Source organism: Megascapheus bottae, unplaced genomic scaffold, assembly GCF_031878675.1.
Source record: "Megascapheus bottae isolate mThoBot1 unplaced genomic scaffold, mThoBot2.hap1 HAP1_SCAFFOLD_81, whole genome shotgun sequence".
NCBI classification, from domain to species: domain Eukaryota; kingdom Metazoa; phylum Chordata; class Mammalia; order Rodentia; family Geomyidae; genus Megascapheus; species Megascapheus bottae.
Genome location: NW_028327393.1, coordinates 570781 through 594474, shown reverse-complemented (window position 1 = coordinate 594474; position 23694 = coordinate 570781). Strand labels below are relative to the sequence as shown.

Below are 23694 nucleotides of genomic sequence, written 5' to 3'. Positions count from 1 at the left end.
ACATAAGACGTAACTTTTCACTCAGCTGTTGCACACTAGATTGATTACACACAACAGCATTGTTTTATATATTAATGAAGAAGAAAGGATTTTAAAGTTTCACTATGATGTTATGTAATGCTTGACATAATAGTTGTATTTAACCTGATTTATGTACATGTATGTGTGTGTTTTTGTGTGTGTATATGTATATACATGTGTGCGTCTCAAAATCTCATGTGGTACTTATTAATATGCATGACATTTATTCTTCTGTATGTATCAATAAATAACAACACGGTATCACATACCTAGAAAAAAGGCGGAAGTGGTAGTGACGCTGAAGTGGTAGAGCTCTAGCCTTGAGAAAGTCCTAGGACAATGCTCAGTCCCTGAGCTCAATCCCAGGACTGGCAAAAAACAACAACAACAACAACAACAATAAAACAATGGGTGCTTAATTGAAAAACCATCATTATGTAATGCATGCTTATATAAATAAACCTTTACTGATGCAGAATCCACATTGCCCTCATCTTACATTTGTCTATTAATGCAATTATGTATGAGGGCGTGCAATGAACACAACGATCAAATTGTTGACAATGTTCTGGCATTTATAATCACTTTCCAAACACTGAAAGTGTTCTTTTGAGTATTGATTACCATAGACCAGTTTTAATGTTTCTTGAGTTTCTCATAGTAGAATCATATGGTAGCTCTTTTGTAACTGTGTTTCTATCAGCAAAAGAAATTCTAGGTTTGTGCCCTGGTTGTTCTTTTAAAAATAGGATTAATATTTATAGATCTGTGGAAAATGCACACCCAGAAAATATAGTGTTATATACTGCTCCAAAGAGTCATGAAATGCATTATATTCTGCAAATCCATTTGGTAGAAAGGAAAATGTGCAAATATGACAAAATAAACCTGGAGGAAGTGTAAATTTGGCAGCTGGAAGTTTTTGAGGGGACATTTTATAGCTCATATGACTTTAAATATTTGAGTTTGAAAACAATAAGGGTAAACATTGTACTTTGTGTTGATCTGTGCGTCATAAACATAACACTGAACAAACTTAATTCCTGAGGAGACTAAGCAGGTCATATGCTCCTCCTTGTCCTTCAAAGGGAAGAAGGTTTCAGCATTGTATTTTGAACAACACTGAATATAGAAAGAAAAGGGTCAGAGTGCAGATGTGTGGGACACAGCCACAGTTACTGGAGAAACAAACACAGTGAGGAAACATCAACAAGTCTGGCCACTTCTGTATGCAGTCAGGCCATGTCCCTTTGCCTCTAAGTCAAGAAAAAGCTACTTTTGCTGGAAAATACAATGTGTTCTTGATCTTAGCCATGCTCTCTTGCAGTCACTTCATAGATATCTAGGGATCCAGGAAGAACAGGATTTATAAAACTGCAAAAGGCAGACTGCTTTCCAAACACAATGCCTTTTCTTGTCATCTTGAAGAGAAAAATCCAGAACTATAAACACTGGCCAGGCCTCCAGAGACAAAGGCTAAGGGCAGGTCATTCAGACTGAGACTTGGACAGATTTAACATGCCTACCTTAATGCCTCTAGCACCTTCCTGTTTAATATGAGGGTCTATCTGGAGATAGACAAGAATTAGAAGGCATGAATGCTTGGCTGCTTTGTCCTTCAGAACAAGGGGGGAGCTAGTGTATACTCTTAGGTCAAAAGAAGCATTTTGCAGACTTGAAGAAGAAGAAAATCAGAAGATTAAAGCTGTGACAAAAGCGTTTTCAAAAGTAGACAGCATGTTTTACTAGTATCTTTAAGTAGTTGTACAAAGGAGCCGCCTTCAACAATATAGTTTAGGAATGTATTTATCTTTTTTAGGAAGTGGCTCGTTTCTTCAACACCAGACATTATTTTGTATACAACCTTTGTAGTATGTATATCACTTTAATATATTTGCTACTGTAGATATGTAAGAAAGTCACCTTGGGTATCTTTCATTTCATTGTAAATATTACATAGTAAGAAGTCAGATCAGAAATCTCTGTAATGTGTTGGTGCTGTGTGGTAGGAAAAGTGAGCTTGGCAGCACAACATTCCCTAAGAGAGAGATGGACCAGTGACAGCGAAGAGGGAGACTTGCAGAGGAAGTGCTCAGGAAAGATCTGCTCGTGCTCTTATGCTCAATCAACTCTTCCTGCCTTTCATGCCAGATTGTATCACAGACAATTCAGCAAGTATGTTCCATGATCCACCAGAAAGTGTTGGTGATGAGAACAATGCACGTGATGAGAAACGGCAAAAGAAAACAGAAGAAAGAGAAGAATGTGCCCCCAGTTTCTCTGCTGTGTCTGTCTTCAGTTTTTCTCCTGTCTAGACATTAACACCTGTCTAGATTTTTTTATGGTGGTGTGGGTTTTCTTGTACTTTATTTAGGGTTAATGTATAGAGGGGTTACAGTTAGATTTTTTTAGGTAATGGTTACATTACTTCTCAAACCGTGATACCCCTTCTCATGTTTTTGTCCTCTTTTCACTGTCCCCTGATTTCCCAATCATGATTTTTATGTACATTTTTATTGCATTTTATTGTCAGAATAAACATTTAATGATGTTTTCAGGGACTGAGCATTTAGACAGCACCATTAACCTCTGCTTAGTGGTACCTATGTAGTATGATAGACTAAACAGTCTAGAAGATAGAATAAGCAGAATGCAGGATGATAGGATATACAGTCTAGAAAATAGAATTAGCACTCTGTTAGAAGGTTGATGGTAAGGAATATGAAGCATGAGCTGATTTTAGATTACTTGGGATGAAAAAGTCTTTAAGGACTAGAATCTGTCCCTAACGTCCTTCATGTCTCTTTGGCTCTTTGGTCCACTGGTCTTCCCGTGTTCCTCTCAGGGAACTTTGTGCTGGTGATGTTAAAAATCCTTTTAGAACAATTGAAAGGAGATAAGAATTCCTAAGAGAAAATTTAAACTTCGTTCCTAACTTTCATGTCAGTAGACATACAACCCTGATACGTATCTCATTTCTTTCAGGCGAATGGTCTTATGACCCCAAGTATTTTCATCACCAAGTGCATAAAATAATGATAGATGATCACAATGTCCCCACTCTTGAGTAAGTCTGATGCCACACTGATGGTCAGAAAAGCACTAAATTCACTGGGCTTGAAATTTGGGAATGAATTTTAATTAACTAAAAATCCTTATTAAACCAGAGAGATGGTCCCAAGCTCCTTGAGCTGATTCAAAACTTTGGAAGGGTAGCAGGGTATAAAATTAACCCTCAAAAATCAACTGCCTTCCTCTACGCCAACAGTGAGAAGAATGAGTCAACAATCAGGAAAGCAACTCCTTTTGCAATAGCCTCAATGAAAATAAAGTACCTAGGAATTACCTGAACTAAGAACGTAAAGGACCTTTTGGATGAAAACTTTAAAACCCTGAAAAAGGAAATTAATGCTTGAAGTCTTGAACTGTATCCCACATAGCAAGTGAACTAGAAAATAACCCACAAAACCACAGGAAATACTGGTGTAGATTCATAAGGCATGAACTCTTGTTCATCCTTTCATAAATCCTTTGTTTAGCAGAGGTGAACACTTAAATGGAGAAAGAAAACTCATTTCTAGGAAAAGGCAGGAAATTCAGCCTTGTAGAGTCAGTTTTTGGTGAATTATAGGCATTTGGGAAGGACAAGTAGGTGTAGAAATTCACATAGTATTTGACTGTGTAGAATTCAACAATTCAGTGCTGATAATAAGGAGCAGAGTACACATACATCCAGAGGAGTCAGCCAAAAAAGTTTAGACACCTGAATATAGATAGAATGTGTATAAAGATGCACTGAAAACAAGCACCAAGATTGTGAGGAACTAGTTTGAAGGTCACAGCAGTGCAGCTTTTGTCTGTGCCATTCTGCCCTTTGACAAATTGGGTGAATGACTGAGACACCAGTGAGGAGATGCAGTTCTTCTTCTACTGAGCAGAGAAGAGAACTCTTAAAAAATCCTCATCAAACCACCTGTGTATGAAACCCAATTCGAGGGGTTGTATGCATTTTCTAGAGTACAAGAACAAATAATCACCAAGTAAGAGCCTATGCACTAACAATTTACATCACAGTACTGGGGGATACGGGTCTCCAAGGAGTAATGTCCTCAGTTGGTGTCTGGACCTAAGCACCTGATGAGTCCATGTCCTTGTCATCTGAGTGCTTTAGAATATTGTGACAATACCAGTATACAAGACAGAGTATTTGTATCACCATGTCCTCATGTTCTGTTTTGAAACTTAATTGGAAAGTTCAAGGCTCTGAGTTCATATCTCACCACTGGAGAGAAGTGGTAGAGGGGAAACCTAAGCTGGAGATGTCGCTCAACTGGCAGACCACATGCCTAGCATGCACAAGGCCATGCCTTCAATACCCAGCACTGTAGACAAAAAGTGTGATTTCTCTGATATTGTCCAAATTAACGTTTTGTGTATTTGCAATGTTGAAAATGTGGACAATATACTCACAAATATTATCATATACTGAACTGCCCAGCCAAATACCTGGCATATCCATGTACTAGTCCTCTGAGTGTTAAGCCATTCTGGAATATAACAATACATAGTATACTCGAAAGCCTGTCCATATCTTGCTCAGGGATGCAATTATGTTCAATTGTGAAATGAAACAGAAACAGTAGACAAAGTCAAAGACATTTTCCGTTGTGATGTCAAGTACTTGCAACCACAATGCTTAGTCAGATAATCACAGTCTGTGTATGCCACTCACAATAAGTCCTGGGACGTGACAAAGATTTCAGATGAGGAAGAGCTGTTTGACCTTGCGTCAATCCCTCATACCCCAGGACTCTGCAGCTTGAAATGCTAAGCATCACTTTGGATGGAGTCCTGCATTCCACCTGCAGATGCTTTTATCCATCAGAGCGGCAGGACAGACAGCCTACACTAGAGCAAACAAGAAATAGAGAAGACATAGAAGCAGAAATTTAGATGTTATATCATATTGAACTCCTATTAGCACATGAAATGCAAAATACATAAAGCAACAAAAGCACAATGAACACTGAATTAGGTTAGCTAGGAACATAATATGTCTCAATCTTGCATAAAAGCTTTGTTTTGGAGAGTTTACATTTTAACTTTTGCTAGAAGAAGCTTCATTTCTAGACAAAAGCAGGAAATACCCTTTGCATTTACAGTATGTAAAGTTGGTATTAGGTGAATTATTGCTAACATCAATGAAAAACTAAGTCTATGAATTCACATGGTCCTTGACTGTGTATAGTTTAATCATTTAGCACAGACGAAAATGAACAGCCGGGCACTGATGGCTCATGACTGCACTCCTATCTACTCAGGAGCCTAAGCTCTGAGGATCAGAGTTCAAAACAACCAGGCAAGAAATCTGAGAGACTCTTTTCTCCAGTAAACCATCAGAAAACTTAAAATGATGCTGAGGTTCAAAGCAATAGAGTACTATCCTTGAGCTGATGAACTGAGACAACACCCAGGCCATGAGTTCAAGGCCCATGACTTAATCAAACAAAAATGAACCATACTTGTGAAGTCTTCCATCAAAGGCTAGATATCTGCATATAAATACACATGTGTATAAAGATATGTAGAGACCAAGGAACTATTTTCAAAGTCATAGCAGTGCAGCTGTTGTGAATGAATGAGAAACAGTGAGCAGACACCTTCTCAGAGGAAGAGGTAAGAATGACAAAGAAAAAGAGGATGTGCAATCCACCATCCCTAGCCATAAAGGAAATGCAAATCAAAATGTCTCTAAGATTCCATCTTATTCCAGTTACATTGCCCAACATTAGGAGTTAGAACAACAAATGCTGGGGGGATTTGAGGGAAAAGGAATCCTATTTCACTGTAAACTAATACAACCGCTTTGGACAGCAGTCTAGAGGTTCCTCAAAAAAATCCCTTAACTGTGACCTAGCCATATCATTTCAGGGCATCTATCCAGAAAAACACAAGCCAGAACACTGTAAATACAGTTGCACCTCTATGTTCATTTCTGTAATATTCATAATAGCCCAGTTATGGGAACAGTCCAGATCGCCTACAGTGGTGAGTGGATCCAAGTGATGCAATACTGATACACAATGTAGTTTTACACTGCCATTAAAAATTATGTAATTTGGGGTCAGGTGTTTGGCCTAGTGGTAGAATGCTTGCCCAGGATGCACAAAGACCTGGGTTCAATTCCTTGGTACTACATATATGGAAAAGCCAGAAGTGGTGCTATGGCTCAAGTGGTAGAGCACTATCTTTGATTAAAAAACCAAAGGACAATGCTCAGGCCCTGCGTTCAAACACAGGACTGACCAAAAAATAAAATAAAAGAATGTAATTTGGGAGCCTGGAGTGTGGCCTAGTGGTAGAGTGTTCACCTACCATGTACGAAGCCCTGAGTTCAATTCCTTAGTAACTCATATTAGAAAAAAGCTGGAAGTGGTGCTGTGGCTCTAGTGGTAGCGTGCTAGCCTCAAAAATCCCAAGGACACTGCCCAGGCTCTGAACTGAAGCTCCAGGAATGGCAAAAAAAATCTGTCATTTGCGAGTTAATGGATGGGCCCAGAACAAATCATATTAAGTGAAGATAAGTCAAGTTCAGAAAGACAAATGACACATAGGCAGAGAATAAATCTAAAATACATGGTGACATGATAAGTCATAGAGGACTCTGGTCAATCATATATCGTTAGACCAAAGCAGGCACTCTTGGAGGAGGAACAAAGAGCCTCTCTGCTTCTGTCTATGGGGAGGATAAGGGAGGTACACAAAAGTGGAAGGACAGAGAGTGAACAAATGAAGTAGTGATATTCAGTAGAAATCATGTAGAAAATGAACTATATAACTCGTGGAAGGGAACAGAGGTGAAATATGGGAGAGAATAAAGGAGGGGATGTCATTATCTAAAGACAAATATATTCATTACCTGACTGGTGATATGGTAACCCCTCTGTATATCACCTATATAATAAAAAGAAAATTGCAAAAGCAGCAAGAAAGCACAACACAAAAAGCTGCCACTCTAAACACTTAAACAGAAAGGTTCCATTGTTGAACTGATGTTGCAAAACTAAATGGGTCTATCACAAATCTGTCAAACTCAAAGACATAGAAACATGATGAAAAAATTATAAGCAACTACTTTATATGAGAACAAATCGCACTAATCATTTAGCTGTAGAGAAATACTAACCATAATGTATGATCTAGGAAGTCATATAATGTCAAGAGTCATATGTACTTTTTAATTACATAACAATATTGCATTCTTATATTTTTGAATGGGAAAGATTGGATAGTATTATTCACAAAAGACATGTGGAAAATAATGATGGGCAAGTAGAAATCCATACTACCTGTAAAGAGGCTTGTGTGTGTATATGCATGTGTACATGCACATGTATATATGTTTATATGTATATATGTATATATATATACGTATATATGTGTATATATGTAGGCAAGTATGTCTGTGGCCCACTGAATACACACAAAGAAAGCCAGAAGTTGGCATGTAGGAAGACCATAATGAGGACTAATCTTACACAGAGTGTCACTGTCTTTATTTCTGCATAGTCATATTGTAGTATATGCTTGCACTATTGTATCTTTAGGAGTTCTCTGAAAAAAAGTGTAAAAGGTTATTAGTCAAATCTTTACTTTTCCCAGTAAAATGAAAGGTTGGAGATAAATGAGCACCTAATATGCATAGATACAAGGGGGTTAATACTAATTTGTTGTAATCACATATATATGAAATATGTGTGGACATATGTATCTTTGTGTTTTTCTTTGGATATGTATGTACATTTTCATACATGAGCCTCTATCTATGTATATGTTATACATATTATACCCACAACACAGATTACAGTATTATATAAGATATGCTATATGTAATACCTAATATAAACCAGATTTACTATATATACGGTACATATAAGCATATGTAGTATATATTCACACACAAAATACTCAGAATGTGGAATTTGCATTGGGGAAGTTCATATATAAAAACTGCAGTACAGATATCACTGTCAGCATTTTTGCATGTTCATTGTAGCATGAGATGTACCCTTCTGATTTAGTTGGATAAATGTATAACATGTTAAAAGACAGCATTGTCTTTCTTCTAGTTTTTTAGCTACATTATGCTTTTTGACCATTGCAAATTAAGTGTAGTGATCTGAATGTATCGTTGGCATTTCTATGTGAGCTTAGTCACATGTCACTGATTGCTATTAAAAAAACATTCAGAATTATACCTACTTTCTGTTTCAAAATTATCTGATTAGTTCCAATAAGTTGCCTTACTTCTACTTCATTATTTTGTGGAAGCTGCTTTAAAGCATTAAGGGCTATTGCATCTGACGCAGCTTCCACAGAAAGTTAAAATATTTCAATTTCCAATATACTTATGGGGTCAAGAAACACAAAAATGTATCTTTTCTCATTGTACCTTTGTGCTTATATTAGCACTATTCAAAAGAGCTGAAGCTGGGCACTGGTGACTCACGCCTGCCATGCTAGCTACTCAGGAGACTGAGATCTGAGGATCACGATGCAAAGCCAGCCTAGGCAGGAAATCCATGAGACTCTGACCTCCAATTAATCACGAGAAAAACAGAAGTGGCATTGAAACTCAGAGTGTTAGAGCCCTAGCCTTGAGCAGAACAGCTCAGGGAAAGAGCCCAGTCTCAGAGTTAAAACCCCATGACCCACAAAAAAACAAAAGCTACCTATTCACCAATGAGTACATATAAAACTGCTGTGTGTGGACAAAATGAGGAATGAGTCTGCTCTAAAAATGGAATGATATCATTATCAGGAAAATGGATAAGAGAACTCAGCATGCTAAGCCAAATATATCACACTGAGAGCTAAATGTCACATTTTTCTCTCCATTTGTAAATTTAGATTTAAAGATGAATAATGGGAAAGTACAAGAGGACCTTTTGGGGGAAGGACAGCAGTGGGGAGTGAGGACATGATAGGAGAAGGTATGGGACATATATAAAATGCTCTTCAGTATACTATCTGATAAAGTCAGAGCAACGGTTGAAATTATTCCGAGTGTGGAGAGCACATGTATGGAGGATACTGGAAGCACCACTGTAAACAACAAAGTTATTCCAATAAAAACAACCCCAAATCTGTAGACATTCAGAATGAGAGCTTGAAGTTTAAAAAAAATACCCAGATCTCCAATTCTATTATGAACACTGAATGATAGCAATATTAACTGAACACAAGGCAGTCAAACAAGTCAGGATGTCAAAAAATGAAGTGTAATCATTCAAACTTTGCAAACCAGTGGAACATATTGAAATGCAACTGACCCTGCTCAGGTACTACTGGTCCAGGCTCTCAACTGAAGTGTATGCATTTGAAGAAGTCACATGGTTTTCTCCAGGAGGGAAACTTCCCTTCAATTCTTCATCATGTGGAAGTTTTTTCATAGAAGACCCCTCGCTGGTAGGATTTGTGACAGGAGTATGGGCAAGAGACTGAGAGTGTGCAATCACCAAGGAAATTCCTTCAATGGCCTCCTTCATGCTGTCCACAGTACTGTGAAGTTTGCCAAGGACAAATACCAGCATTTTCTTAGTCAATAAAGAACTCCTTAGAGGTATTCAGTGGTATTTTACATGGAGAAATGCTCATCATGAGGCAAGGCAGACTCCTCTGAGACCAATTCAGACAACTGAGAGAAGACATTAGAATCATCTGCTCCATTTATTTGATGTGTGATCTATAAATTAAATAACAGTATTTCAAAATGTATATGTATTTCAGAAAATACATTCAATCCCATACATCAAATATACAAATGAGATAATTATTCATTACCAGACCTGGAGTTCTTTTTGCTTCTTAAAGGTTAGAGGAAAAATTAAAAAGCAAATGCATAAGATAAAGATGTAAAGATCCTATTTCAGCTATAATTCATGGCTACTATTCCTTAATTAGTATTCAAAATTAATTAAGTAAAAATGTTTGAATTCGTAAAAAATTAACTTTGTTGTTTTCAGTGTCTTTTATCACTGAGCTCTTTTCTTCTGATTTTCATGTGAAACCACTGTTGTTGCGGCCATGGTTGTTGTCAGGTCATTGTTCATGTCATTCAAGCATGTGACTATAGAAAAACCTTACAGATATACAGAAGTACGGCTGGTGAGAATATTTCAGCAAGCAATTAACTCAAGAACACAGAAAGCAACCTTGCACATCCCATAATCTTTGGAGGATAGGGTATCAAATACATATTTTTTAAAATACAAATATTTTTACTAGGATAGTAATAAAATACAGAAACACTTTCCAGGAGAGAATTTGCTTATGTATCAAAAGATGATATTTGTATGATAAGAAGGATCCTAATACTGAATTAAGCAAAAGAAAAGGTAATGGTGAGCTGGGCTCTACTAGCTTGCATCTGTAATCTTAACTTCTCAGGAGGCTGAGATCTCAGAATCCATATTTGAAATCTGCTTAGGAATCAAAGTCTAACAGACTTATCTCTAATAAACCTTCAAATATTCAGTAGTGGAGCTGTGGCTCAAATGGGTGAGTGGTAACCAAGAGCAAAAACACCTCAGTGGGCCGGAAGCATGGCCTAGTGGTAGAGTGTTTGTCCAGCATGCACGAAACCCTGGGTTCAATTCCTAGGTACCACATACATAGAAAAAGCTAAAAGTGGTGCTGTGCCTTAAGTGGTAGAGCACTAGCCTGTGAAAATGCAAGGACAATGCCTCTTTCTTTCTTTCTCTCTCTCTTTTTTTTTTTGCTAGTCTTGGGGCCTGAGCACGGGGCCCCAGTTATGAATACAAGCCTTGGAACTGGCACAGAAAAAAAGAAAGAAGAAAAAAAAAAGAAAAACATCTCAGTGCCCAGGCCCTCAATTGAAGTCCTAGGATCAACAGCAATAGAAAAGGAAAGAGTATTTTCCTAGATGCACAAGGACACAAGAGTATATTGATCTATGCGTTAAGAAAAAGCATTCACTAACAAGAAAACTCAATGGAATTATATTCAGTGTGTTAGTTTTAAATACTGAAAATTTTACCACAATATAAAATTCCCCTTAGGAAGAAAAAAGTATAATAAGCTTAAAGAAATTAAAAGGACAATTTCTTACTGCTTATGCGCTCCCCCCCTCCTCCTCTCTCTCTCGATTTCAGATTCTGACCATGTCAACTTTTAAACTTAGGGCTTCTCTTAACTCTTGCTCAACTTTCTACACAATGTCTGGCTTCAACCTCATCTCATAAGGCACACTGCCTGCCTCCTTTAATGCTACTTATTGTGAACAGGGAGTCTCCCAGAATTTCATGATGGGTTGGCTTTGAACATGGACCTACCAAATCCCAGGCTTTTGATTACCTAAAGGAGAAGTTTCTGGTAAGAAGAGCTATTTCTTTTTTTTTCATATACTTTTATTGTAATTATTAGAAATGTTACATTTTATTCACCAGATAGAAGGTGCATTACTTCACAAACATTGATACCCTTTCTTATGTCTTGGTCCCCATTTCCCTCCCTCCACTCTGCCCCTCATCTTGTTTTTCCCCCTCTCTTAGCAGTAATGGGACAGGAAAATGTGAGAAACATGTATATGACATGAAAGATCATGAATACAGGGGCTGATACACAACTTGTATGGCCAGTATGTCTTTTTAAGATGTAGAGCCATTGACCAGGAATCCAAACTCCTATGTCCAGTCACAACTTCCTGACACACAGAGTGATAGCTAGGGTGCATAGTTCCACCAGGATTTTATTGGGAATAAAAGCAGGAGGACAAGTCCTGAGTTCAAGCCCCAATTCCAATACCAGGAAGTACATAAATGACAGATAGAAAAGACAGACTTATAGATGATAGATTGTATAATCATATCTGCACATAGGTACTTGTATTCAGGGAGGAATTATCTGAACATATTAATATTCAAAAACATCAGCAAACTAAATGGTTATGGAAGTCTAGGAGATAATTTTGAAACTTTTTGTGTGGTGACAGTTTCTATGACTAGTTTTTATCTTTATATTCATCACTATTCATCGCTTCAGAATTTTTCTGTGAAATGCTGTGTAACAATTAAAAGAAAAAATAAATAGTTCACCTTTCTAACCCAGAGTCTATAAAACTAGCCTCATGTATCTTCAGGTAATCACAGTCTTTTTACTTATGATATTCAAATATCTATTGCTGAAGAAAGCACATAACCCTACATTCCTATACATGTTCTTTCTTATGATCTTTCCTTTTGTTCCAATTAATAGCACTGCTGAGAATTAGTCTCTTCACTAATAACACTTTTCTATGTTTTTAAATCTGCTTACTTAAGGCGAAAAAGCAGATTACATTGAAATGCAAACTGGCCTTCTCCTGTTTTCTAACACAATACTAGAGCTTAAACACAGGGCCTAAATGTTATCCTTTTCCTTTTTTCAATCAAGGCTAACGTTCTACCACTTGAGTCATAGCTCCACTTCTGATTCTTTGCTGCCACTACTGGCTTCAATCTGATCCTCAGATCTCAGCTTCCTGAGTAGCTAGGATTCCAGGCATGAGTCCCTGGTGCCTAGCTCAAAGAAAATCTTTATACATATGTCTTGCCATTGAGCAAAAGATCAACACAGAAAAAAAAAAACAACTAGACTGAGCTTTTTCCCTCAGTATCATAGTCCCAGTAATGTTCATAAATATATTAGATGGTGTGATTACATCTCTGGTGCCAAGGGCATTTTGTATACCATCTGCACCTGTGGAAAAAATGGCAATGTAAACGTATTATTGGTATAAAAATGCTATTTTTCTTTTTGTCTTTAATTTGACGCTGAGACCTGAAGGCAAAGGCTTCATACACACTATGTACATGATGAAGCTACATTTCTTTTGTCAAGGAGTAATCCTTAATTCAAATGCTGTATCATTTACAATCTTTTGGACAGACTAATTCCCTGCTCCTACCTAGGAAAGCATTCTGCTCTCTGGATTTACCAGTTCTGAATATTTCATACTTTTTCGTTTCAGATTGTATGAACAAACTACTAACCCAATAGCTCCATGTAATATTCATAATAATTACTATATATACAGGGCTTCATATGACTTGAATTTTGATGAAGCCCCGGAGGAAGTGTAGAATAAATGTACATCATCAACAATTAAAATGAAAGGCCAAAACCACTACACTGTTAGCCTGAGAAATTAAATTTAAGAAGTCCAAAACACATGGGATCATCAAGGATACAGAACAATTTTTACACTTCTACATTATTTTAGATACATTATTGGGGAAAAAATCTGACATTTTCATAAAATTTACACTTACGTTTTATGAGCTAGCACTTATATTCCAGACATTTCCCTCAGAAAAATAAATGCATCTGAAGAAAGACTTCCATAGAATGTGTAGCCCAGGCTCAGTGGCTCACACCTCTAATTCTAGCGACTCAGGAGACTGGAATTGATAATATCATTGTCCAGGGCCAGACTAAGCCAAGTACTCACAATCCCTCATCTCAACAATAAAAAGCTGGACATGGTGATTCATGCTGTCATCCCAGTTCTGTGAGAAGCATAAATAGGGGGATAGAAGTCCAGGACGGCTTGGGATAAAGGAAGGCCCTATTCAGACAATCACAAGCACAAAGCTAACAAGAGGTATGGCTCAATGGTTAAAATAAAATCAACCCCAAACTACCTGGCAAGCACAAGCCTCTGAGTTCAAACTTCACTAAGTGTAACAAGGAAAAAAATAAAAACCAAGAAAATAATGCAGAGTGTTTATGTAATAAATGTAAGTATGTCAGAACGAAACAAATTTTATATGAAATGGTGCGTTCTGCAGTGTTCCTAAAAAATGCAAAAACTATACTATGGTAGGAAACAATAATATGTCAGCTATGGTGAAGCTTATTTGTAATAACAGCTCCCAGAGGGCTGAGACAGAAACATCTGGAATTCAAGGCCAACTAGGCTCTCCTTGTCTCAGACCTTGTCCCAAAAGAAGAAGCACAGTAAATGGAAGGAAGGAACAACAAGAAGGAGATACGGAGTATGATGGTACATGCTTTTAATCTCAGCTACTCTGGAGGCAGAAGAATCATGAGTGTGACATTCCTATAGTAAGCAGATGCCATACAATTTGTATTTTATGGTGGCCTTTTTGGGGACTGTACTGGCACAGACACAACCTCAGTCTCTAAGTGCTGCCTTGTAGCTTTTAGCTTAAAGGTTGTGCTGTACCATTTGAGCCACTCTCCTCCACTTTTCACTTTTTACTGGTTAACTATGGACGTTCCTGCATGGCCTGGCTTCAAACCACCATCCTCAGCTCTTAGTCTACTGGCTAGCTAGAATTACAGGAATGAGGTGCCCAAGTACAGAGCTCAGATGCAAATGTTAATATTCTATACCTAAAATTGTAACAAAAAGGCTTGACTATCTTGAAAACATGGATAAATTTTCATCTGATCCAGCAATTTTAAACTTTTATGAGAGAAAAAGGTGATATATAAATTTCAGTGGTGACCTCTTCATCAACTTAACTTACAATTGCCAGATCAATATTCTCTGTACTTCCTAACAACTTTTTGTAAGTTATTATTTGAGTGAAACTGGAATATATGGAAAATGACAATGTTATTATTAAGAAAACTTTTAGTTGGTTGTTAGTAGCAAACATCTTTCACCGTAGCTACTCAGCAGGCTGAGATCTCAGGATGACCGTTTGGAGCCAACCTAGACAGGGAAGTCCAGGAGACTCTTATCTCCGATTTACCACCAGAAAGCCATAAGTAGTGTGGCTCAAATGGTACAGCACTAACCGTGAGCAAGAAACCCAGACCTTTCCCCACCCCAGTTCAGGACCCACTCCCCACGAAATAAACGAACAACTTCTTAATGATAATAAACTATACATAAATAAACATCTAAATTATAACTGCAGTACCTATTTTAAGGTAAAGTCAATGTACGACAAACTCCAGATGCTCCTTTAGTAGGTCTACCAAGAGCCCCTGTCCGTTGGCCTCCAACTGTGCTTTCCACAGGGATTCCAGGCAAGCAGCTCCCATGGTCCTCTGGGCAGGAGGGGCGTGTCTAAGCGCGGGTGGGTCGGGCCGTGGGGCGGGGCTTGGATGGACTGCAGTCCACCTGCAGGCTGCCAGCCCAGCTGGTAGGGGCATCCTCACTGAGCTCTGAGGGAAGGTCAGTTGAGCAAGAGCCAGCCGAACTCTGCTAAACCATCTGGAAGAAGATGGGTGAAAACCAGCTGGTTACCAGGAAATAGCTCTTGCAGCTGCAGCACTGATCTCTCAAACTTGGCCAGGATTTCTGTTTTTTTTGGTTCTTTCCATCTTCTTGTTAACTGAAGATAAGAGCTTCATACCCTTTGCAAACCAAGCTCAATTTGCACTGCAATCCTCAGTTCTCAGCCTTCTGGGCAGCTAGAATTACAAGTCAGAACCAATAATGCCCTGCTTAAACCTCTCTTGATTAGACGTTCTTTCTCAGGTTTTTGTTTCATGAGTGGAAAATGGACTCAAAACATCTAGCATTAGAACACCATGTGTTGACCTAGTAAGACATGTATCAAGCACTAAAAAGCTTTCACAGATTTACCTAGCCAATTCCAATAAACTAGTGCCTAACTATCACCTATTTATCTTGTCCTAATACTTGTGCATGTGTGCCAGTGCTGAGACTTGAACTCAGGACCTGAGCATTGTCCATGAGCTTTTTGCACAAGGCTAGTACATGATCACTTTAGCCATTGTTCCACATCCAGCTCTTAAAGAGAGTTACTTGCAGATAAGAGTCTCTCAGGCGCCATGCTCCTATCATCTGTGGCAGAGTATGAAATAGGAGAGTCATTGTCCACATACACCTTGGGCAAAAACCAAAACCCTGTCTTAAAATAACTGGTGCAATTAAATACATGTAGCAGTAGAAAATAAAGTACAAAATACAACTGAAGTTTCAGTGAACGATAGAACAATATATATATTAGATTTTAAAATACATGCTTTCTGCAAAAATTTAGAAATTCTAACATTTCCTCATTAGAAAAACTTCTTTTCTTTTCTTTTTGTTGTGCATTGTGAGTCATGGGGCTCGAAGTTGGCTTGGGCACTGCCCCTGAGCTCTTCAGCTCAAGGCTACCGCCCTACCCTTGGGCCAAGCCTCACTTCCCCTTATCTAGAAGTTAATTTGAGATAGAGTCTTAGGTCCTTTTGTGCCCAGGCTGGCTTTGAACCAGATCCTCAGATCTCAGCCTCCTGACTAGCTAGTATTCCAGCCATGAGCCACTCTGCCTGGCTTAGAAAACTTATCTGAAGTTCAGGATGATCTTTTGGGAATGCTCTTTCCAATTTCATTTGTCTACCTACTGTTCAAAGAAAATAAAATAGAGATAAATTGAGCATCAGACATGCACACTTTAATTCCATTTCTGCTCTCATACCAACTCTCCATTCTTTGAATTATATTCAGTTTTGAAAGTATCATTATTTTCATTCATGTAGATTGAATACTTTTCCTGTACTTTTGTTTTTTAATTCCTCAATGTGGTAAATATTAGCATTTTCTTCACACTCCATCTACTTCAAAAGGGGCTGAGATTAAAAGCATGTGCCAACATACCCAACTAACTTCCTTCCTTCCTTCCTTCCTTCCTCCATCTCTCACTACCTCTCTTTCTTCTTTCCTTCCCTCCTGTTCACCTTCCTTCCTCTTCCCCTCCACCCTCCCTCCCCTACTCCTTGTTTCATCTTTTTTCTTTTGAGACCAGGTCTGAGGGATAGCCTAGTTGGCCTTGAATTCCAGATCCTTCTGTCTCATCCTCCTAGGAGCTGCTGACAGATAAGTTTCACCATACCGGAGCTATACTTACTCTTTCCTACCATAGTTTAGTTTTATTCCTTTTTCTAGAACTTCATATAAATGTAACAATGCACAAAGCACTGTTCCATATGAAACTTCTTTCATTCTGAAAAAAATACATTTAAACTATTACATAAACTCTTTGCATTCTTTTTTGTCTTTTGGAATAGTACCTCATTACATTTTATTCATTCATTCTATTCATTGACATCAGGTGTGTTTGTACTTTTTGGCTGTGAAACCTACAACTGTTACAGATATTCTCTCTTTTTCCTGTTTACGGTTGTGTCTTCTTTTTGGTATGCTTAGAGTGAGTGAATTCAGAGGCTTGTGCTTGCCAGGGAAGGTTTAGGGTTGATTAATTTTTAACCAGTTGAAACATACCTCTGGCTAACTTTGGTTATTGTTCAGATAGGTCCTTTCTTTATCCCAGACCATCCTGGACCTCTAGCCCCCTACTTTGGCTTCTTCCAGAACTGGGATGACAGGCATGAGTCACCATGCCCAGCTATTTATTTTTGAGATGAGGGCTTGCAAGCACTTGGCTTGGTCTGGCCCTGGACAGAGATACTCTCAATTCCAGCCTCCTGAGTAGGTAGAATTAGAGGTGTGAGCCACTGAGCCTGGACTACACATTCCATAGAAGTCTTGGTTTAGAATAATACTTGCATTTTCTCAGGGAAATATTCTGGAAAATCATTACTAGCTCATAACACATAAATGTTAATATTATGAAAATGTCAGATTTTCCTAACATTACATCCAAAGTGATGTATGATGTTCCAATTGCTCTATTCCTTGGTGATCCCACGTGGTTTTGGATTTTTTTTATATAAATGCATTTTATTGGTTTAAAGAGAACAAAAGAGGCAGAAAATATTTGCATATAACAAATCCTATGTTATAAATGTAGATTTTTTTTAGTGGTGATATCTCAAAGTCATTCGGGAGCTTTTTTTCTTCTTTTTTTCTTTTCCTTCACTGCATCTTGAGCACTGCTATTAGAGAAAAGCACAGCTGGCATAAAGTGTAAACCAGTGTCTCAAAACACTGGAAGAATATGAACAGCAAATGGTTTTCTTATTTCTTCTAAGTAATTTTTAGTAAAAACAAAAGGTGATCTTTGGCATAGATTCATACTTTAAAGGCATTAATATTGCATTTATGTCAGGTAAGCAACTATGGAAAGTATGCTGAGGGCCGTGGGGGTAAAATAGTTAAAAAAATAGAGAATGCCCAAGTGTACAGGACCAACTTAAGACAGCATTTACACATTCGGTGTTGGAATCTAACACACTGGGCGTAGGAAGGAGCCATTTGGTTCTGGGTTTGGGAATAAATATAATTTTATGTGCAGGGGAATGCTTAGCAATGAGAGTGCAAGAAAAAGGAAAAGTTACCTTCCATCTGACTTTGCCTAAAAGGAAACTACTATGGTGGTAGTTAAAATAAACTCATTAGTCTCTGAACAATTGTATTTATGAGAGAAACTCATTATTCTCCTGAAGAATTGTAGGGACTCGGCTTTTACTTGGTAGAAGGGAGGTAGGAACTGGAGAGCATTTCTCATCGATTATCTACAGCAGCACCAGAATTCTAGTCTGTAAATACCACTTTTCCTTAGATAGAAAGTGTCCTTCAAAAAAGGATACCTTTCCATTAAATGCTCTTGGAGACCACGTACTAATTCTTAGGGCTGAATTTCAAAAGGAGAAAGAATCTTCTAAAATGGTAAGACAGTTAGGAATGGTGGTGTGCACCTGTAGTCCCAGCTATCTGGGGGGCTAACTCAGGAGGATCACTTGAGTACAAGAGTTCAAGACCAGCACTGGCAACATAAGAACCCCAATCTCAAAAAAAAAATTACTGACAAGCACACACCTAGGTATCTTTAAAAGCTTATTTAGTAAGGGATAATAGAAGACAACAAAGGCCTAACATCAAATACCATGATTTGATTAAAAATTAAATGCAGCATTTCAGCTCAGGAAAAAAAAAAGAAAAGAAAAAACAGTTACGAGCTGTGAACAGTAAAGCCTAGCACAGGCCTCTGCAGGCAGTGACAAAGCATAGAGCCCCGGGAGTGGCCCCTGGGAGGATGGGCACAACCACACCCTTCGCTCCTCTGCCCCTCCAGTGGCAGAGAGCACCAGACACACAGTGTTTGTGGGACAGTTACCTTGGAAGGAGATGGGATTGGAAGTTTCCCTACTATAGACACTGCTTTGGGACTTGGTTTTAAAAAAAAGCAAAAAACAGAACCATGTGATTCTGGGATTTCCTCCTGACTTGGATATTATTTTAGTGGGAAACTAGAAGGATTAAATGTGGAGAGATAGGAAATGAATCTGGGGTATATATGCCAGACTCCTCAACAGGCCACTTTTTCCTGCAGCAGTGAAACCAACTTTAGAAAAGGATGAAGGCAGCACAGCTTAAGAAAAATAGGCGAGGTCAGCAGCAACACAGAAAACCTAAAACAATTTCTGGACGCACAATGATTTTCTTAACTGACTTGCTTGGGCCCTAGGTCTTGGGAATTTACAGAGGAAAATGAGAGCCAGTGAATGGGAGACATAAGGAAATGTCCCACAATGAGTAGGGACAGAGCAGGGTTTCTGGCTAGTGTTCATCCTTAGATTCTGAGTTTACATGAAATTCATATGCTAGAACAGTCTGCCTATTGGGAGAGTGTGTGCACAACTACAACTGTGTTTGGGAATACAAGGTATACGTGGAAACATGTTTCAAAGTGTGCATGGCAAAAGCATACAAATGTTTTCTAATATAAAGAGGGCCCCTATTTCTTTCTGAAGTACCAGGCTAGGATGTGGCTTTCTATCCCCAGCCTTTCTGGATGACTTCTGGAATTCAGATTATTCTCTTCTTTAGTTGGGATTTCTGTACAGCCAGGTTTGGTTAGGTGCCTACTGGTACCAGGGAGTTTTTCTGACCCAGCGCAGTGTAAATCCAGCATCTGTTCGGATTTTGATTGAAGCAGCCTCTGCCTCTCGCACAGTCTCCTTCACAGACTGCATGAGGTTCTGGGCATTGTGAAGCAGCATCTCTGTGGCCTGCTCAGACTTCTCGTCACTGATGTTGGTCCGGCCCAACATGGTGGCCTTCACTGTGGACAGGATTTTCAGCTGGGTACTTATAGTTGGGATTCGCTCACATACCTGTAAGAGATTGGTTCTAATCCGCTTATCTGTGCACTGCTTGGCAACCTCCTTGGCCAACCGGGTGACCTCATCTGAGGCCTTGGCGATGTCCTTGGCACACTGGATGAGTGCCCGCTTGGTACCACTGCCCCCTCTTACCAGCCGAGACATTTCAACCATCAGTAGAGCCATGTGCTTGGCTGCTGCAATGATGTCATTGCCCTTGCTGGACCATTTACCAGCTTCATCATGGAGCTGTCTGGCGGCCATCATCATTGGCTGGTTAATCACCTCCCCAGCTTTCTGCTCGGGGAACTCTTCATCCTTTTCCTCTGGAGGTGGGGGTCTGGGTGGAGGGACTTCACCCTCAGGCAGTGGTGGTTTGGGAGGAGCTAGCTCATCTGTTAGATGGAGCTGTTCAAGGTCTGGTGGAGGCGGTGGGAAGTCAGGTTCCTGAGGTTGGAATGCTTCTCTGACCTTGGCCACAGCTCCCAGGATCCGATATCCTGAATCCAGGAAGCTCTTTTGCAGGCCAGGGTCAGAGATGTTTCCAGCCACAGCCTTGGCATCCATCACCATCGGAGAGATTGTTTTGCTCAGTTCATCAGAGGCGGCTTTGACAGCCTCATGGAACTTGGGATCCTCAGAGTTCTCCACCTCCCTCTTAGCAACCAGCAGGATTCGGTTCGCCCGACGAGCAATACTGGTTGCTCCAGCGACCAGCATCTGTGGCTGAATGTTGGCCATGGCTACCTTACACTTGTCCAGGTCCTTCTTGATGGCTTCTTCAGAAGCATCCAAGAGAGATTTGGTATCAATCGCTTCGTCAACCAGCCCTGTCATTTTTTCAACATTATCAATCCACTGGTTCTTCATAGTCTCAAAATGTTCATAAGCAGCTTGTTTTCCAGGGTTCCTAAGTAAGATGCGAGCAGCAGATACAACCTGGGGTGTGAGTTCTCGGGCTGTCTTCACTGATGCCTGAATGCCTTCCACTGTTGATTAATTAGCAGTACCAACAGCAGCTGCCTTCTCTGCTGTGGCTCCAAGCCTTCCTGAATGGTTCTCAAAGTTCGATGCTCTCTCATCAAATACCTCTTCCCTATTAGGAGTATCAGGAGGGGCAGTAGCTGCCACTGCCAAAAGCTTGATGGGAGTTGTGGTATCACTGAAAATATCTGACACTTCCTGAGTCATGGATTCCTGCATCTGGGCTTTCAGATCCTTTAAAGAGTCTTGAAGCTGTGATGCAAGTGCTCTGGCCTGAGGACTCTCCCCTTCCCCTTGAGAAGCCAGGTCAGCCAGCTGAGCTGTCAGCTGATCCACGTGGTCACACTTAGCCAGAAGATCTTGGCGATAAGGTCCCATCATCACATTAGCCAGACGATGCCCTTCAGCTACAAGCCCCCGGATGGCAGCCTGACCGACTCCCCGGTCATCCACTGTGGGATTGTCAATCCACCGCTGGGCTTGCTCAATCTTGCCCTCCAGGTGGACAGCTGCCTTGGCAGGTCTGCTGTTGGCCACAGCCTTGTTGGTTTTGGTCTGCAGGTTCTGCAAGGCCGTAGCTACCTGTTTGGCCAGTGCTCTAGCTTCTGGTGAATCTCCTTTACCCTGTCTTCGTAAATCTGCTAATTTAGAAGTCAGAGCAGCTATTTCTCCAAGGGAACGCAGAATGTCATCTCTCTCTTTTGGATCATCACACAATTCGGCTATTTTCCAAGCTTCAGCCAAAGCCCCTCGAATCTGTTCTTCCCCTTCGGGTCCACCATTTGGATCTGCAAGCCAATTCTGAGCAGCATCGATCTTCTTCGCAATGCTCTGCTTCGAGTTTGTCATGGCTTCCAACTTGCGGGCTGCGTTTTCCACCTTTGCTGTGAGCACATCCAGTCCTTGCTCTATTCCTTGGTGATCCCATGTGGATTTGGCTTTTTAAATTTTATCTCTCCTACTAGAAGTGTAGTGATTTGCGTATCACATTTTAATTGATGATGGCATACATTTATTTTACACTTAATACTGAGCTTCATCAAAATGGAGGCAATCCAATGAAGCCAAGTACATATAGCATATACAGTATGAATATGATAGAAAGCTAATTAGGCTTAGTAGTGTGGGGAATCTGGTAACGTCTGTATGTGTGTGTCTGTGTATAGTAAGGCTAGAAATCTGAGGCTCAAATGCTTGGCATTTGATTATGACTGGTTTTGTATCACTACACTTGACCCTCCACTTTCTTCCTTTTTACTGGTTAAGTATTTACCTGTCTCGGGTAGCTATGAACCCTAAACTTCTGAGTCTCCTGTGTATCTAGGATTATACCTATGAGCTACTGGCATCCAGGTCTATCAGCATGTGATTTCTTTCTTTTATTAAGTTCACCCCAATGTCAAAGGAAAATGTATCACTTACAGTTAGGACTACTCAGATAAGACACAGGAGGTTAACACATGGGTAACTTTAGTAATTCTTACCAACTTTCTCTATGATTTATATCATTTATATGAGTACTACATAATTTGCTCCTTTTAGCTCTAATTGTGGAAACATTTTAGTCACTTATAAACAAATTGATTCCTACTCTTAGGATTTGTGTTTGTTTATTTTGTTTGGCTTTGCTGTTTCGTTTTTTGTTTTTGTTTTTGTTTTTGCCAGTCATGGGGCTTGAACATGATGGCTTTCTCAAGGCCGTCTCCCCACCACTTAAACCACAATACCACTTCTGGCTTTTACTATGTATGTGGTACCTATGAATCAAACCCAGGCCTTCGTGCATGGCGGGCAAGCACTCTACCACAAGGCCAAACTTCCGGATCTCTTTCTCTTGGTTTTATAAATTGTTAGCTATTTCAGGACAGGGTTTATTGAGGGTTAATTCTCCCCTGCTTATGGAAAACCTTTCTGATGTCCTCTGTTTTGTAAGGTTATCACTCGCCTGCAGTATGTGTGAATAACAGGTAGTGTAAGACCCCCGACTCAGCGGGACGTCTTCCAGACGGAGCCCCCTTCCCAAGGAACAGCGAAACCACGCAGACGGATGCAAACAGCAAGAGGTTTATTTGGGTACACGGGCGTCCGGGGCTACAAAGTCTCCTAGAAGACTTGCGCGCCGAGGCTGGGGAGAGGGGAGTATTTATGGGTAGCTGAAGCGTTTACAGAAGCAGAAGCATAGTTACAGGGTAGGGATTGGTTAATTCAAATAAGGCTGGGGGTTTATTCTGGGCAGTAGTGGAATTTTCCTTTTTGGCTAGAGAAGGGCTTACGTGTCCTTCTTCTGGTCATAACATGTTTTTCTCATGCTCCTTATCCTACTCCTTATCATGTTTATACAATTTCAGTTCTCGGTCATCCTGACCGTGAACATCTTGCTGGTTATTTTTCAATTTCTTTTTATAACTAAAGTGCAGCTGCTACACAAAGTGGAGTCACTTCTGCTATCCTGGGAATTACAGTTAAGGGTATACATTTCTCATTCCCCCATTTTCTTCTGGTTCCTTGAATGAAATCCTTCATTCAATGAAGACCGTCTCTTTATTTTTCACTTGCTGATATTGCTGGGTAAGTATTAAGGCTTGAACCACTGATAACCGGTCCTTTACAAACTGGACTAATTTATTAAGAATACAA

General features: G+C 39.6%; 1 long non-coding RNA gene and 1 pseudogene across 2 annotated transcripts; both read right to left on the bottom strand.

Annotated features, from left to right (window-relative positions):
• Positions 1-4433: 4433 nt before the first annotated feature.
• Positions 4434-15107, bottom strand: LOC150039907 (uncharacterized). Of its 2 annotated transcripts, none has more exons than XR_016534181.1 (3): positions 14976-15107; positions 9354-9766; positions 4434-4929 (listed from the first exon to the last, which is right to left on the bottom strand). It is a non-coding gene; the product is annotated as an uncharacterized LOC150039907 (long non-coding RNA). The 2 variants fall into 2 exon arrangements; XR_016534182.1 differs by having other exon boundaries at positions 4434-4924.
• A 4471-nt stretch (positions 15108-19578) lies between these two features.
• LOC150039906 (vinculin pseudogene) lies at positions 19579-23349 on the bottom strand (annotated as a pseudogene).
• Between the last annotated feature and the right edge of the window lie 345 nt (positions 23350-23694).